Raw genomic sequence first — 13,676 nt, forward strand, 5'->3', positions numbered from 1 at the left:
CAGTCTCTCACTTTGTGTATAAGTGGCTGCATGGGTTGGTGAGTAGCTACATGAGTGTCTATATAGGTTATTAGTTGTTTTTTTGAGTATCAGTATGAGTGTCTGAGTGTCTGTATGGTTCGGTGGGGGGTATTACGTTGTGCATAGGTGCATGAATGAGTGACTCACTGTTTGGATGTGTATGTGTGCAGGACTGTATGGGTGGATGAATGTGTGCATAGGTGTGTTAGTGAGTGAATGACTGTCTCAATAGTGTCTTTATGAGTAACTACACATGTTTTAAACTAGTAAATGTGACTATTGGTGTATATAAGTGAGTATATGTGAGAGTGAGAGATTGAAACAGTTCCTGTATGAATAAGTATGTGTTTCTATAAGTGATTGTTTAAAAGACTAAGTATGTGTAAGTTTCTGTAGATGTAAGTGTGGTGGTGTGTGTATAACTGTATATGCAAGTAAATGGATGTTTGATTCTTTATTAGCATGAGTGACCATGTGTGTGAGTAACTCTATCAATGAGTGACGTTGTGTAACAGGATGTATAGGTGTATGAGTACATATGATGAGTGAGTACATGTATGAGTGACTGTATAGGACTGTCGGTGAATGAGTGGATGTGTATGCGGATCTTAGAATTACTGAATAGGTTGTTGTAACTGGTATTGGTATGTCCATTGTTTTGAAAATTTTAGTTTCTATTTTTGAATGTGTGTATCAAAGGTTATATTAGGGGGAGAGGAGGTCTGCCACTCTATCACAAGGATGATGTCATCAGTGATGTCATCAGTGATGTCATTTGAGATGTCATCAGTGATGTCATGAGTGATGTCACTGACCATGTCATGAGTGATGTAATATGTGACGTCATCAGCAGTGCATTGCGGGCGTGCGAGTTATAGTTAGCTGAACTAACTATAACGGGGGAATTTCAATGGTTTTGTACGAGTGAAAAGTCCAGCTAACTATAACGCCCCTGAAACCTATGGTTTTTTCAGTGAATTTCAAAGGTTTTTTAAATGCTAATTTCTAACTATGCCTACAGAGATAGGACATGTGAGGAAAGAAGAAAAAACGCACAGAAAGAAAAAAAAGAAATGCAGAAAGAAGCAACAGAAGTCCTCAAAGACAAAGAAAAGTGCAGGAAGAAGGATAACGTGCAGAAAGAACAAACAGAAGAGCAGAAAGAAGCCTTGTTGCAAAATCATCCTGTACCCTCAACTTTTTCAGACGGATACTGGTGGTAACTGAGTCTGACTAACCAGTCCTAGAGCCAGTGCTATGTTAAAAGACACTCAGAATACAGTGAAAACACCTACATACACTAGGGAACACTATGCGTTGGGGTCCCCCTGTGATTAGCATGACCTCCTCTGTAAGCCCCTAGTATATAATAGGGCAGGGGATTAAAACTACCTCTTAAAACGCGCCACAGGGCGTGTTTGCACACATCACCTCAGGCCCCATCCCCTCCCTTCCCCACTGTGTAAACACGCCCTGTGGCCGTTTTTTAAGTTGGGAGATTAAGTCCCCTTGAATCCTGAGGGTCCCTAGGGGCAAAATAGCCCAATAGGTACGTCCAGTAAGCACCATTGCAGAGAGATGTAAAAAGGGGCACGGCCTGCACCACCTCTCTGCAATGCAGAGCAGTGGCGCTTACTGAAAGTACCTGGTGGGCTAGTTGGCCCCCAGGGTCCCTCAGGATTGAAAGGGAATTATTTACCGAACTTAAAACGCGCCACAGGGCGTGTTTGAACACGTCACCTCAGGCCCCGTCCCCTCCCTTCACCACTGTGTAAACGCGCCCTGTGGCCGTTCTAAGTTGAGAGATTAAGTCCCCTTGAATCCTAAGGGTCCCTAGGGTCAAACTAGCCTACTAGGTACCTCCAGTAAGCGCCACAGAGCTGCGTTGCATAGCGGTGTAAAAAGGGGCATGGCCTCAGAACACCTATCTGCAACGCAGCTCCCTGGCGCATACTGGAGATACCTGTTGGGCTAGTTGGCCTTCACGGACCTTCAGTATTGAAGAGGAATTAATTCGCCAACTTACAACTGGCCAGGGGGCGCGTTTGCACAGTGCTGCAAGGAGGGGGCGTGGTCTCTGGCGCGATGCCAGTCTTTTATTTATTTTATTTTTTAAGATGGAGGGCTGAGTGGCCCCCCTTCTTTTTCTAATTTATTGGCCCTGGGGACCCCATCCCCCATGGCCTGCACCCTAATTTGTTTTGTTGAAAAAAATTAATTTGGCCCTCCCGAGGCCTTAATCGGCTCCGGGGACCCCAACCCCCGGGTCATGGCCTTTTTTATTTTATTTTTTATTTTTTAGGAGGGGGCTGCGTTGCCCCCCTCCTCAGGCCACTTATGGTCCCGGGGACCCCATCCCCCGGGGCCGGCCTTTGTTTTTTATTATTTAAAAAATATATATATTTATAGAAACACCTAGAACATGCTGGACAAACCGTATGTACCTATCACCATGACGATTTGCTTGATATTCATTAAAAGGTGACTATGCATACAATGAATCCATGTGGAATGTATTTACACCACTAGTGAAGCTTTGACGTGTCTGACGCCCTACCGTGCCTAATCCCGGCGCCCCCGCCGGTGGGTACTCTCCAAGTAGACACCCTTGTCGTTTATTTATACAAACATGGGTAGCTATTGACGGGCACATTTAATACAAACGCACACCAAGCCAATCAAAGGGGATATATCAAAAATTCGACCAAACTATGCAAGAAACCCCCCTAACGGTTAATAAAACACACATCCACCGCCGGATGTGTAATACTTTTTTTTGTACTTTCTGGAAAGGAGACAAACCTCACTTGAGAGTCACACCGTGCTCCTGGCTGAGCCCAATGCTGTGTTACACCCACCAGTGCCCGCCGAGTGCCACACACCTCTGTGTTGTATTCCACCAGCTAGTGCTTATGCTATAACACTCTCTAGCCCATGTGCACTGTAACACCACCCCATGAATATGTCATGCCACACTTGCCTTCGCACGGGTTACATTACCCCATCTAACGTGCCTTCCTCAATGCCTATGTTATAACGCACAGCGCTATGCCATACATATTACAATCTGAAATCCATATCTTTGTCACAGTGCATATTCAACGTTACACTCCCCAGCACATATTTTATATTACAACTTTAGAGACTAGTTAGGTTACACAACACGGCCCTGTGCATATTACACTCCAAGGCGCATATCGCATAGCACGCGCTAGTGCCTGTGCTATCTCGCGCTCTCCAATGAATCTGTCATTGCGCACAATGTATTGCATATTATATTTCACGCCCCAGTTCATCTTATATCACACTTTTTGGTGCATAGTTTATACCATATACTATATCTAGTTTTCATTTTCAATCGTGCTCTCAGGACTATGTTCTATATAACACTGCGTCCACCTACCCTTTTCACGGGCATTACATTTTGCGATGGGGGGTGGAGGGTCAGGGGGTGTTTCTGCCAAGTGAGCCTGGAGTCACAGTCGCAAACGTCCTCTTCTTCCTGAATAAAAGTGAGATTATGCTGCATACTTGTTCATATTTTAAGTAGTTCGCACAGACACACATTTTAAAAACAATAAAGTTCCTAATACCCACCTTCTCTGAACAGTTAGCTTGCTGCCCCATCCACCTCCTCCCTATCCACTGTTGTCTGAATCCATGGACTAGCCTCCTCCCTCTTGCCATGCATGGTCTGATGTGCTGCCACTGCCCTCCATTTAGCATGATGTACCAGTCCACTCCTCCAGCCCTCCATTGCCCAATTCTATGGCCCATCATTGACCTCCTGCTTAGCCTCTGTGCTTAGCTTGCTGCCCCTATACTCCTTCCCCCTACTCTCCGATGTCTTTGTGCATGCCCCTGCTCCATCCTTTTTGCCCACCATGTCCCATGGACCTGCCACTCCTATCTACTCTGAGTGTTCTGTTGAGCTGCCACTCCCCTCCCACCTGCCTAGCATTGTCAGATGACTGTAACCTGTCCCTGCCACCTCCACCCTGCCTGTCCACATGCCATGCCCCTATCCCCTTCCTCCTGACCTCCATGGTCCATTTTACTGCCACACCCTTCTGCCCTCCCTGGTCTGTTGTGCTGCAACTGCTTCGCCTGCCTGCCCCGCGCGGTCTGTTGTGAGGCCCCTTCCCCTGAACTCTCTTGTCTGTGCCCAGGTCCTGACCCTCCCTTCTATACTCCATGGTCCTTTGTGTATGCCCCTGCACCCTCCTTCTTGCCCATCATAGCCATTGTGCTGCCACTAACCCTCCCGCTTGCCATGCATGGTCTTCTGTGCTGCCATGGCCCCTCCCACCTTCCCTGTGTGATCAGCTAGCTGCCCCTGACCCCCTCCACCTTCCCTCCATGGTCTGTGTGTATGCCATCATAGTCTCATTGTTGCTCTCCATGGTGTGTCTTGTTTCTAGTGCCCATCCTGCCTGACCTCCATGGTCATCTTGCAACTCCTGCCCTGCCCCCTTTCCCCCAGCCCTCTGTTTCCATGTGCAGACCCCTATTCCCTCCTTCCTGGCTTGTCTGTTCCATTGTAATGCCCCTGATCCGTCCCTCCTGCCCTTTATGGTCTGTTATGCTGCAGCTTTCTCTCCTGTCTGTCCATTATGGTCAGCTAGCTACCATTGCCTCTTTCCCCTCTGTTCTCTGTTGTCCAGGTGCATGGTCCTGTCCCCTCCCTATTGCTTTCTATGGATTGTTATGCTGCACTCCCGTCCCGCATGCCCTGTGTGGTATATTGTGCTGCTGCAAACCCTGATGCCTGCCCTGTAGAGTCAGTTTGGTGCACCTCTCCATGTCCCTCCTGTCCTCTGTTATCCGAGTCCATGTCCCTAACCCAATTCCTCCTGCCTACCATGATCCAATGTACCATACTTGCGAACATTTTGAACTTGGTAAGAGGAAGATTTTGAAAAAAAACCTGGGGTATTGATTTTCCCCTTTGAGTTACATTGAAAAAGAGGAGATTGTAGACAGGAGACAGATCAAATAAAGCCCATTTGATCTTAAAAACATTGGACGTTTCCTGGCTGAAACGGGTCTGTTGGCATGTATGGTTGTACTACCACTGGCTCTTCCTTCTGCCTACAATGGTCTATTATATTGCCACAGCCTCTCTTGCCAGTCCTGTATTGTTGGTTTGTTGCCCCTGCCCCCCCTTTCCACTGCCCTCCATAGTCTGGTGTGCTGCCACTGCTCTTCCTGCCTGCCCAGTGTGGTCAAATTGTTGCCTCTGCACTCTCCTACCTGCCTTCAATTTTCAGAGTCCGTGCCCCTGGCCTCTGCCTCTCAACAGTATCCCAATGAACAACTAGATTGCTCACATTCTATATTTATTACAAAAGTGTGGAACGCCTGGCATCATCTTGATGTAATCAAAACTGTAATACCTAGAGCATTTCCTTTAGAAATTACATATATGAGAGGGTCTTATTTGCATCAACATTATGGTTAGTGCTCTAAAAAATTAAAATGAGGACATATTTTCTGAGTTTTCAAATAGCGACAAAGAACTTTTGAATTATTTGTAATTCTTATGTTTTTTTATCCAGTTGACCACTTGATTAAATGTTGCACCTAGGGGAGAGGATGTGGTGTTACTTCCAGAGCTGTAGACTTTGCAACTGGGGAACCAGGTTGGAGTTTCTGCTTCAGCTCAACATTCTGTGATTCTGGTCAAATCACTTAATCTCCCCATGTCTACAACCAAAATGAATTTGATCTTGTGTGATGTAACCAATGCTTATGTAAAGCACTCCAATACCTGACAAGTCTGCACTATATAAAACTGCAAATACACAAAAAATAAGTGTTTTGAACACTTCTGTCATTGGGCTACATGTGGGCTACATCTGGGTAATATTTGTGCTGCATTTGTTATCTTTTGTCTCTGGTGGCCATCTTGGGAGATTTATTTGTTATGAAGTTTCCTAATTTCCTCATTTACTGCAGTCTCATCAGTAGGAAATGCTTTCAGTTTTTTACTTTGATTCCATGAAGTAGGTATTCAGATATGTCACACATTTGCCTTAAATTCTGAATGTTAGCACTCTAGTTGCTCATTAGATCACTGTAGTAAAGCTACTGCTCACCACGGAAGTCTGCTGCTGGTATTAAAAGTGCATGATTCAGTCTGTATGTCAGAATTTATTTATGAAATAGAAGAGGATTTGAGAAGTCAAAATATGCCCTATTTTTTCTTTCTGCAGCACTAATCATAATTCCTATTGCAAAATGAACCCCCTCATTTTGTTAATTTGTAAATTAAATGTTTTAAGTGTTACCACTTTATTACAATCAAGATGGCTTCAGGTGTGCCATACTTTTGTCATAAGTAAGACTGTTAGCGCTCTAGTTGTTCGTTAAAACACTCTGGGACATTCTGTCATTGGGCTATACTTGGGCTACATCTGAGTGATATTTGGGCTACATTTGGGCTCTTTTGTCTCTGGTGGCCATTTTGGGAGATTTATTTGCTATGAATTTTCCTAATTTCCTCATTTACTGCAGTCTCCTCAGTAGGAAATACTTTCAGTTTTTACTTTGGTTCCATCAAGAAGGCATTCAGATGTGTCACACATTTGCCATAAATTCTGAATGTTAGCACTCTAGTTGCTTATTAGATCACTGTAGTAAAGCTACTGCTCACCAGGGAAGTCTGCTGCTGGTATTGAAAGTGCATGTTTCAGTCTGTATGTCAGAATTTATTTATGAAATAGAAGAGGATTTGAGAAGTCAAAATGTGCCCTAATTTTTCTTTCTGCTTCAGTAATCATAATTTCTATGACAAAATGAACCCCCTCATTTTGTTCCTTTTTAAATTAAATGTTTTACGAGTTACCACTTTATTCCAATCAAGATGGCTTCAGGTGTGCAATACGTTTGTCATAAGTAGGACTGTTAGCGCTCTAGTTGTTCTTTAGAACACTCTGGGAAGCTGCAGTAGAACACAAAGGAATCAACTGACAGTCTCTGCCCTTGTTGGATGTACTTGTTTTACTGAGAATGTCAGACTTCATTCTCACATGACTGAGAAAGATAATGTGAATTTACAGAAAATATGCTCTCAGTTTAGCTTATAGACCACCTTCCAAACCTCTGTGGGAAAAGCATGAGAAAATAGTTTTCTCTCAAACATGATTCATGATATCACAGCAGAAGGCTTTTTCACATGGTAAAATCACCTTAGAACACACCACAATTCCTAAAATGAGTATGGTACCATCAACAAATAATTTATAATGTAACTAAAGTCTTAAAACCTTCTATTAACTGCAATGCTTTTTAATGAGGTGCTATCATGTATATTGGTCCCAAGATGCCTGCCAACACTTCTTGGATGAAGTACTGACAGCCAATCAGATCTCACGATGAGATGTGTGGTTAGACTCTGCCCAGATATATCTATCTTTTTAACTCTAATTTTCTCAGGAACTACTTAACGGATTTACACCATTTAAGCAAAAGGCACGAGTCTGAACTGAGGACTACCTCTTTGTCAAATTCGGTGTAATTCCGTTCAGCAGTTCGGGCTGTAGCTGCGTCAACAGGTCCTATGGGAAAATGCGTTTTGGAACCCCCCTTTTTTCTCGGCCCCCGCTTGACGAATCACCGTGAAATTTTCAGGATAAGAGCGGACCTGAGCTGTCCAAAAGTTTGGAAAATTTCGCGAAGATTCGTCAATCGGCGCCAAAGTTATTCCAAATAGAATGTTGCGGATTTCCTATGGAAAATAGGTCCTAACTATAACTACCTACTGGTGACTGCCAGTAGGTAATATATATATATATATTCTTAAAGAATCACAATCCAATATATCGGATAGAATCGAGCCCACACCATCAGTTTCTGCAGGTAAGTTCTTTATTCAGATTGCAGACAAGGAAGACGCGTTTCGACCACGTCCGTGGTCTTGGTCACATGACCTGCACCTCCAGTCACACATTATTTAAAGCTGCAGTTAGCATTTGTCATCATGATAGACATAAAATAAATAAATGTTACAGTCACATTACAAAACAATAATTTGTGCCAAACTGTGTTACAAATAGTAAAAATCAAGCTAGCAGTTCTAGGTCTTTGAAGTGCATTATGAGTGTGGTATTTAATGAAGGTTTGTTATTGCTTCCTATCACCACCGTGTTATTACGCCAGCATCAATAATACTGTATTGGTGATAATCATTGTATACTCGGTCTAGTACCCGTTTTACGTTGGAAACCATCAGCCATGTTAGTTCTAAAGATGGTCATAGTTTTGTTGGGGTTGATTACTCTATGTTAATAATACGGAGAGAGAAAGGCTCAATATTGCATGCAACAGAGTTATTGTTTCTATTGTTTTCACCAACATTGCAATATAAACTGGTGAGATTACTCATTCAAACAACTGTGAGGGTTTAGTACCCTATTTTTATTGCTGAAACTATAAGGTGACTCGGAGTAAATAAGGGGGTGGTAGACCCGTCACTCCAGTGCTCACATCTCTAACTCGAACGTGCAGGTCAGATGGTTTGCAGAAGCTCTCTCCTGAAAATAACACAAGAAATCCACATGATTAATATCCCTACAGTGTCCATCGATAGAACAAATTACACATGACAATTTCAGGTCAAAATCACCATCACTTTTTCTCAATGATGTGTACAACTCTAGACACTGCTACACTATTATTAAAAACATAAAGGGTGTGAAAAGTGGAGAAGGAAGAAAGGAGCGAGTGTTCAGTCAAGGCAAGATTAAAAAAGTGTATTCATGAGTTTACAGATGGCTGTACAGTTCCTCATCCTGATTCAGGCCATTGGGAAATTCGGTGCCTGCTAGAAGAATAAGGCGTGATTCCCGTTTGCGTAATGCAGCTTTTCGATTTCCTCCCCTTGGATTTGGGTTGACTGTGTCCAGTCCAAAATATCTGGCTTTGGTCCAGTCACTCCCATGTTCTTTGGAAAAGTGTCTCGCTGTGCTATAGCTCTGGTCATTGTTTGTAATCGCACGCCAATGTTCTAAGATTAGTTTTTTCACTGCGAATGTCTTAGACCCTATGTACCAAAGGCCACAAGGACAGACAATGGCATACACTACATACTCAGTGTTGCAATTTATTGCACTGGGTATTTTCCATTTGATCTTAGTCCTTTCAAGAACAGTTTCGGTGACATTTCTGTTTTGTTTGCAGGCTTTGCATTTACCGCATCTGCGGAAGCCTTTACTTTTCATGAGCCAGTTGTTGTCCTTGGGCCGAAGGTGACTATGTACTAAATATCTCTGAGTGATGCACTCCTTCTGAAAGTAATCGATGGGGAAGTGGTTATTTCGTTACGCAGAATGGGACCTGAAGAACCAGGCTGAATTAGGCCTGGTGGCGCAGGGTATGCCTGAAATCTTCTGAGTTTGCCTGCTTAATTGTACAGAGACACGGAACACTCTGTTGGCATAGGAACTTCAATTTATTAGCTGCAGCCTGGTACAGTTGTCCTAGAAGTACATCAGTGGTAGGTTCTCAGGAGACTGCCACTTTACTCCATGGCGCACAATCTTTTATAGCACATAGATTCACCAAGAACACTCCCAATGCATACATGTTTAGCCAATGGGAAGAGTTTGAAAACAAGATATAACCAATGAGAAAAGTTTGAAAACAAGATATCAAGTAACCCAAATAAACCTCTCTTCCAACTGTTTTTGTCACCCCTCCCCACAAGTTAATTAGTGGTAGTGTCCACAACTCAACTTGCAGGTGGCAGGACACATTTGTATGCTTTAGAGGACAGTTGTGAAATGAGAGAATACAAGTAGAGAATAGCGAAGGCCAGAAGATAAGGTAAAGTCAGGAAAGAGTGGTGCGAACCAACAGACAGTTGAGACAGGGATCAGTCGGACCAGACGGGAATTAGTGGACTTAGCTAGTCCCTGACATCAGTCTCGTGAAAAGAGGCAGGAGGTTATTTTGACACGTTGCAGTGTGATCAGCAGAAAAACTTCGTTTATTTTGCTGCCTGAGTGAGGGCAACACAAAATGGTGGTGGAACACAAAATGGTGGCTAAATACAAGCAAGATCGAAAATCGCATTTTTCTCAGATCCTGTCTAAGGATATCCCATCTGTTCCTTAAGATCCTGCGTATTTGGTTAGATTGGCTGCAGTATCTGGTAATGAACCTCGTTGGTTCCTTAGTTTCTATTTGTTTTCTTTTCCTGGTTCTACTCTTTTCTAGAATTTCTTCCCTACATTGCGCTTCTACTCGTTTTTCTGCTTGATATAATGCCTTTCTCAAGTAACCTCTTTCCTTAAACCTTGCTTTCATCTCCTGTTTGGTTCTTGTGTATGCTGCCTCAGTACTGCAATTTGGCTCTTAGGAACTCACTGTAGGGGGTTCCCCATCTAAAGCTAGGTGGATGTGAGCTGGAGGAGTATAAAATGGAATTTCCTGCTGTTATTTTTCTAAAGAGATTAGTACTGACTTTCCCATTATCAACAGTCATCTTTAGGTCTAGGAATTCAACATGGCTTTGACTGTAGTGTTTTGTGAATCTTAGATTAACATAATTTTGGTTTAAGCAATCAATAAAGAGATTAAGATCACTTTCAGACCCACTCCAAACAAAAAAGACGTCGTCAATATACCTCAACCACTTCGAAACATTGTAATACCATTGTTCAGTGAGGCCATTCCAGAGCACCTGCTTCTCCCACCAGCCCACCAAAAGATTGGCGTAGCTTGGGGCGAAGCAGGTGCTCATAGAAGTTCCCTGCAATTGTCTGTAATGTACATTCTCAAACATAAAAACATTTTCTTTCAGGCACATTGTAATCATTTCCAACAACATGTGTGTGTGTTGTAGGGATTCAGCTTTGCGTTTCCTAAGAAAGAACTCGCATGCTTTCAGACCATCTTCATGCCGTATGCTCATATACAGAGCTTCAACATCTAGACTGACCAACCACTCATTCTCCCCTATTGTGATGTTTTGTATTTTGTGGAGAAAATCATTTGTGTCCCGTAAATAAGACGTAAGGTCTCTAACAAAGGGAAATAGGAAATAGTCCACATAAATACTGGTATTCTCCATTAGGCTATTTTTAGAGGACACTATGGGTCTGCCAGGTGGATTACTACTGTTCTTATGTATCTTTGGCAGCAGATATAGTGTGGGAGTGGTGGGGGTATCCTTTTTTAGGAATTGATTTTCATCCCATGTAAGTAGATTTTGTTCATGCCATGTCCCAAGCTTATCATGGTATTGAATTTTCAAGTCATTGAGATATTTTTTGTCTACTTTACCGTAGCAAGTATTGTCGTCGAGTTGGCGGTGCGCCTCTTTGATATACATGGACCGTGTCATAAGGACCACGTTACCTCCTTTATCAGAGGGTTTAATGACCAATTCTTGGTCTTTTTGTAAATTATTTACCGCCTCCCATTGAGATTTCGTCAGGTTGGTATTCTCCTTTATTTTGTTAATAAGTTTAAGTAGATCTTGAGCCACAAGATCACTAAAAACGTCAATGTTGTCTCTGAAAAGTATGGGTACATACTTCGATTTGGCTCTGAACTGTGTGAGGGATGCCTCGCCGGTATCTATGCCTAGGAGATTCGAAATCTCGGTATAGTGTGTGGGATTGAAGGGGTCCAGGGGAACAATATGAGATTCTTGGGATTTCTGATATAGATTTGTCATGATTTGTAGGGTCGGGATATCAGCAATAGTTAAAACAGAGTCACAATCTATATTGGGTGCTGTACATTGTTGGTTACTTTTCTTTTTTAGAGCATGCATTTTACATAGTTTTAATTTTCGTTCAAATTTGTACAGATCAACCCTAGCTTGTGTGTAGTCAAACCCTGTCTCAGGGGACAAAAAGACAAACAAAGTTCTAGTACACTCATTTCGTCATCAGTTAGAATCTCATTGGTTAGATTCATTACCGTTAACTATGGTGCAGTGTTCTCCATTATGGGTTCTTTGTTTTCTGGCCTCTTGTTCCCATACCAGTTGTTCTTGGATTCTCGGCGCCTGATGTTTCTTTTCTGATTTTGCCTGCATTTTCTTGTCTTTTCCCATTCGGCCTTCCTCTGTTCGAATGTTCTTTTGCCCTCTGTACGAGCAGAAGTTCCCGGGAAAAAGACTGTTGTTCCAAATTTCCTGATGTTGCGCTATCTAGTGATTCCTGGTCAGAGCTGAAACCGGTGGTGGACCTCTCTTTACTTGTTTCCAGTAGTTCCAGGGCTCTGTCTTTCTTCAATTCTGTTCTCATTTTGTCATATTTTTTTGCAAAAGTGAGTATGCATCCTGAGGCATAGTCAATTTCATCACGTATGAATTTACGCTGTTTTCTAGCAACAGCATCTTTTTCAAAGACTCTCATTTTGTCATCCACCAGTTTGATAAGTTTTTTCCACCTCCTGTTGGTCTTTCTCTTTTTTCAAATCATCCAAAATGTCCTGTATTTGTACTAGCAAGTTCTTTTGTTCCTCCCAGGCATTGGCTATCAAGATTTCCAGCATTCGTCTTGAGCATGCAGTTGTATTTTCAACCCAATCTTGTAATACTTTGGGTTTGGGTTCTGACAGACTGGGGGTGATAAAAATCCGGAGCCCTCTTGGTATCCGGTTGACCTCTAGATAATTCTGCAATGAGGTCGCCTCCCACCATCTGCTTATTCCTTTACGCCGCAGACGCTCAAGTGAATTGCCCTTTTGTCGTATGTTAATTGGTAATTCATTGTTTAATGTGCTTCCCGAGGGTTGTGTATCCCGCTGTGTTCTGATAAAGATTGCCTTGGCTGATGCCTCGTGTCCCTTTAACAACTCGTCTGCTATTTTATTTCTGTGCTCGTTGGGTGCTTGATGCGCACCCCTGCTTGTGAAACTGATCTCACGCTTGGAGCCGTCTGGCTCGGGTGGACTCTGGTTAGCCGCGCAGTCAGCTGGGATTGGATGTCGGCACAAAGTTAGGCGGAAGTACAGTTGCACACCGCGCCTCACACCGTGCCTCTCTCCGTTATTTTCAGCCAGCCAGCTTGGGATCGGGCTTTGGGAATCGTACACCTCAGCGCGCGTTTACCTCACCTCTCTTCCCATCCGATTGCTCGTTCCACATTTAGAGTCCGGATGAGGTTCCGTTTCGTCACTTTGATGCTGTATGCGCTTGTGGTTAACCGGCGGGTACTCCTCACAAAAGGGCTCCAATCGAGTGGTGGACGGACATGGAGTACCCTTCCTTACAAGTCGGGGCTTCGTTGGCGGGCGCCGCCGCCGCTGTATTCTTAAAGAATCACAATCCAATATATCAGATAGAATCGAGCCCACACCATCAGTTTCTGCAGGTAAGTTCTTTATTCAGATTGCAGACAAGGACGACGCGTTTCGACCATGTCCGTGTTCTTGGTCACATGACCTCCACCTACAGTCACACATTATTTAAAGCTGCAGATAGCATTTGTCATCATGATAGACATAAAATAAATAAATGTTACAGTCAGATTACAATAATCAATAATACTGTATTGGTGATAATCATTGTATACTCGGTCTAGTACCCGTTTTACGTTGGAAACCATCAGCCATGTTAGTTCTAAAGATGGTCATAGTTTTGTTGGGGTTGATTACTCTATGTTAATAATACGGAGAGACAATGGCTCAATATTGCA

This window comes from Triturus cristatus, chromosome 1_1 (assembly GCF_964204655.1).
Source record: "Triturus cristatus chromosome 1_1, aTriCri1.1, whole genome shotgun sequence".
NCBI classification, from domain to species: domain Eukaryota; kingdom Metazoa; phylum Chordata; class Amphibia; order Caudata; family Salamandridae; genus Triturus; species Triturus cristatus.